We start from the raw sequence: 5,388 nt of genomic DNA, 5'->3' as shown, positions 1-5,388 counted from the left end.
CTTCAGAGCGTTCAAGGGTTTAATTTTCTCTTTCAGTCAAGTCAGGGGCGACAACAAAGGGCTTGTTGCATCTTGAGAGTTGAGACTGAACCATGATGGACTGAGATGGCCAAATCATGCGTTTGTTTGATATATTTTAGAAACAGCATGGGTAAACACACCGAACTCTCCCATCGGGCAAATCAGCTCTGCCATTTTAAGTAACACTAATCATAAGTAATATGATTCAATAATTCTCCATATTTCCTGTGAACTCAAAAATGGGTCCTCACATCAGGCAAGTAAAACCCCCATAAGTGGTCAAGCCGCAGAGCAGTTCACAAGTCAACAGTGTTGTCGGTGTTCCTTTAAAATCAAAAATGATGCAACAGGAAGCTGGAAGGTAGTCTTTGTGTTCATTAGGCAATCCTTTTCCAGTTGTTCAGTCTTTATGTATGGTGGTGAAAAGTGACTAAATGCTCTATCACCCTTTTCTGTGTCAAGCTTATGAGCGTCACCCCTTTCTCTGTCCGGTGTCACTCTCTGTCTTCGGTACTCCTCCCCTCTCCTCCCTTTGGCAGACTTCAAGCTTGCATTTGCATAACCATGCTCATCTTTGCAAGAGTTGAAGTCTCAGACAAAGACAGACAGATCTGTGTCAGGAAGTAGCTACCTGAGGAGTGACAAGAGCAGAAACTTTGCATTCAAAAGGCTGGCCTACACCTGACCACTACTTTCTTAAAAAAATAATAATCTCAAGGTATAAATTGTTTTACTTTACAACTAAAACAAATGACTGCGAGACAAGGGCTATTTCTGTCTGGTCTTTGATACTGTATGCTCTGCCAGTTCTGGGAATACGAGGTATCATATGATGATGATGTATGGAATGAAATACTGTTCCCGTTAGAGGGCAGATCAATAGGATGTATTTATAGTGGGGTGGGATATGTTACATGTATTCTTTTACCTTGGTTTGGGGAATTGATCATTACTTCAGCTCCATATTTCAAGATTTTCTCCCTTCAAGTAACTCAGAAATAGCCTAAACTGGTTGAAAATAACACCAATCCTACTGCATTTACCAGTGGACACAGACACCAAGAGAAATGTTAACCGTCGGAAAGGAAAGTCCTTTGCCCATGGCAAAAAAAAGGCAGGTGCTCTAAATAAATGCCACAAAGCACAAACACACAATCTCACACAGCCACTGTAGCAGACATAAACAACACCTTCTGAAAATACATATTCCACACAGCCAAGGTCGAATTGCCACTACAGGCTATCAAGGTCATAACTACATGTAAACATACTGTACATGTGTCCTCCAACAGGGAAGGGTTGTGTGTATGCGTGTACCGTGTCACTCCATTGTTTTGCATCAAAGCAGACACTTCTAAGGCAAGGGCCCAAGCACCTCTGAGAGTATTTGCTGTGATCTGTTTGAACAAGACCAATCTTGGCACAGAGTTGTTTGTCCAGAGTAATCCACCATAATCCCCGTGCAGCCTTCACTCTTGGGTCCACACACACACACTAACCTGATCTTTTTCTCTCTTTTTTTGCCATAAAACACCAGGCCACGTCAAGATATTATAAACTCACACACAGCCGTCACGGGACACTCCGGTACAAACAAGCAAATACACGTTTCGGCGTGTGAAGCAAGTATGCAGGAAGGAGCAGCTGTTCGTGTGATATCAACTATTCAACAGTGTTGATCCGTGAATGATCTGCGAAAACACAGCCAACGAACTGATATCTTGTTTTCATGACCTGCGCAGTTCAACACCAAAGGACAAAAAGCGTGCAGAACCTAAATCGGGTTTAATATAAATATATGAATGGCACATGGAAAGAAAAAACAACAACTTTGCAGCCTAGAGAGACAAAAGATGGATCTCCTACCTCCCATTGGATGAGTTTCCTCCGTTTCTGTTATCTTGCTCGGCCTCAAAAACAAGCCGAGCTACGGTGCGGGAGGTAATGTTAAAATCCACTTTTTCACAGGAACACATCAACATTCTCAGCTGCGTAAAAACAGCATCTGCCCGGCTGTGAGCCTCTCGCCTGCTAACGCGAAACACAACCGAGTTTAGCCTCTGAAGGCCGACGGCTCATAAAAGATGGCTAGCAGGCTTCAACTTCCAGCACATAAAGTACTGCGCCGACGTCTTCCATTTTCACTCTAAAACCACTCCGATATAAAACGCCGTTATTACACTAAATTCAAAGCTAACGACCGAAGTTAGGTTGGCGTTAAAAGCGCACCAAGTTGGTGTTAAAGTTACACAAGATACTTTTTTTTTGTCGAAAAATGAAAAGGAACGCCAGTTAGTCGGCTGGTTGACTTAGTACGTAGGGTGGGGGGGTCGGTGTACGATCAGTCTCATCAAAAGAAACATTGTCCCTGCAACACGAATGTCTGATCTTACGCAAAGCCACCAGCTCTATCACTGTTCTTATTCTGTCATTAAAAAAGTAAAACCAGTATTATGTTATTAAATGTACACAGCCACCAGCAAAAGAAGACGAATACCCCTCCGACCAACTTTATGGTACAGTCCGGAAAAATAACTGTCCAGAGGATGTGGCGAAAGAAGAAGACGAGTCAGTGTTTACATCACACAAACCACGCCATTTGGAATTAGTTGTATCCTTCAACAACTTTAACCTCACGATTAAGTTAAAACAAAGCATCCACGTTGCAGGCGTGAATTGGGCGTGTTTAGGTTGTTTATTCTGCAGACAACCCCATGCAGTAGTCCCATACAGTGTCAATCATCGGATTTCTACAGAATAAACATGAAGTCACCTCAACAGGTTTTCTCAGTAACCTACACAATAAGCAACGAGTAGATCTACAGGTAACACCACAGTTTAAACATGATTTCTGAACTAATTTGAAGGGAGCTGTCTTATGAGCGAAATCAATGGGCATAAAGATTGCGACCCCTTGTGTCTATCACGGTTCTGTGCAGGCATTAGGCTATTTGTAACCTGATCACTTGCCTCATCATTACCTCACTAAATTGGTTTAAAACTGTATGTGAGGATTTCATATGAAGCAGACATTTTCCTAAAAATAAAAAGAAGGCAATTGATTATGGAAGTTGTTTGGTTGCAGCAACCAAACGGCAGTGTGGCATGTAGGCACATTCATCTCACCCCTCGCCTCCTGCAGCAGCATGGTGTCATAGACTATTATAGGTAGGATGCAGCCTGTAAGAGATTGGATATCCTCTCCTCCAGGACACATACAGTAAACAGGGCCAATGACAATTCACCTTGTCTGAAGCTGAAAACAAAAGAACATACATTGACAATACTTTTTCAGATGAACTCTGAGATTTTAACATGGGTTTAAAATACATCCTTAGATTTTACAGAAACACTGAAATGTGGCCTATTTTAAGGTGATTCTTTTTTATTATTGATTAATTTTCCAAATATATCGAGAAAGTAATGTTTAAAATAATGTGTTATTGTTAAAAACATTTAATTTTAGTCTCCTGAAGTCCAAATTAAGGTCTTCGATTTACTGGTTTTGTCTGACCAACAATCCACAACCCAAACATGTTCAGCTTTTTATCAAATAAGAAAACAAATCTTAAAAATATTTATAAGCTTAGATTTGTGTTGGCCAGCTAATTTATTTGTTGTCTAATAATTTCAGCTCTTGTGGATTTAAAAGAACCCAACAGTTTTACTGTTTCACTTCAACTTTATCTAATTCTGGTGCGCACACCCCATCCTGTTTCCACACTTGTTTCAGTCTTATTTCCATAATGCTGCACTCAATGTACCAGACATAAAAACAAACAAAAATACACATTATGGCAGAAATCCTCACATTTTAACAACTAAACTTCAGAAGCTACAGAACAGAGACATAGTCTAAATAAAGTCAGAGTTATCATCAACATTTTTAAAGGTATAAACAGTATATTTAACAATATGTATCCTGAAAATATGCTATTGTAATTGCCTTTACCTGCCTCTCAGTTTTGATTTTCAGCCAGCAGTTTGCCTCTGTATCCTTTCAAATCAATGGCAGAGCATCACAATGACTTTGCAATTTCACATTTTCCATAGGTTCACCGGGCATCTTCTGTCTTCTCACGCCGTGTGACCGCCTCCTGCGATCAACACGTCACCGGCTCAGAGAACCAACGTCTGTGTTACCCATTTAGCTAAGCGGGCAAGAAGCTGCTGCAGGATACAGGGAGTTGTGTTGCTGAGCACCTCAGGCTGCTGAATCGTGGGACTGGAAACTCGATCTGTGCTAAAAATAAAGAAACACCGCCAGCATAGCGAGAAAGGAGGTGTGTCACTCACTGTGTGTATACGTGTGTGGGGTCACAAAGGTGTAGCCCACCCCCCATATACATAACACACCTTATCATATGTCAACATTTCCTTGAAGTTTACTCCCTTCGTGTGCGTGTGTGCCAATCCAAGGTCTTTCTCTCACCCGCTTTGGTCACGTGCGGAATTTCCAAGATTGATCCGGCTGATTTTTTTATTGTCATTATCATTCACAGGCTACCACAAGGTTAAAAGAGGCGAGGACCCTGATCAAGTGTTCACTGTGTCATCTGGTTACAGCACATGACCTCCAGTGCAGCCAACACAAACACACACAAGCACATAGACCCAGCCTGGCTGGCCGAAACACAGCTTATGTTCTACCCACGTTCACTGTACATCTGTTTTTTTAATGTTTGTACGACCTCAAAGGGGGACATGTTTAATTTGATCTGACATGCGACAAGGGTATACCCCAATAAAAAAAAGAAAGAAACACAGCTCATTCCATTCGTAACGTCAACTCTGTTGACTGTACTGACCACGTGAATCTCTTTGTCACTGTAGTCAGCAGGCACGTTGAGGCCTTCAGTCAATGTCTGTTTTGTCAGCCTTGACTTCAGTGGCCTTGTTTTTCTGACCGGCAGACTGGCATTGACCTGTCAGACCCTTTGACGGCAGATATCAAAACTGACAAGAAGACAAGCTATGTAATTACAAGATGGGACCTTTTGAGGTTTTAGTAACTGAACCAGAAGAAAATTAAATGAGTGAATGATTTATTGATATACTTATTGAATACAGTTTGCAGCAGCCTCCGCAGAGGAAAATCTTGTTTTACTTATTGATATTAAACTCTTGGTTTGGTGATTCACCAAACAAGACGGGAATTGAAGGAATAATAAAGAGTGTTAATTGTCAGTTTAGCACATTCAAATAGGTAATATACATTAACAACATACTATGAGTGTATTGGCTAGAGAGCAACAAGTAAACAATAAAAACAGAAGATAAAATTAAGCTTGAATTATTATAGTTTCCGTAACACAAAATAAGTTGCTACAGGACACATTGAATGTGTTTTGCTCATGCTTAATGTTC

The sequence above is a fragment of the Taurulus bubalis genome, assembly GCF_910589615.1.
Source record: "Taurulus bubalis genome assembly, chromosome: 12".
In the NCBI taxonomy this organism is placed as follows: Eukaryota; Metazoa; Chordata; class Actinopteri; order Perciformes; family Cottidae; genus Taurulus; species Taurulus bubalis.
The sequence above is the reverse complement of the archived record's forward strand: the minus strand, read 5'-3'. Positions refer to the sequence as shown.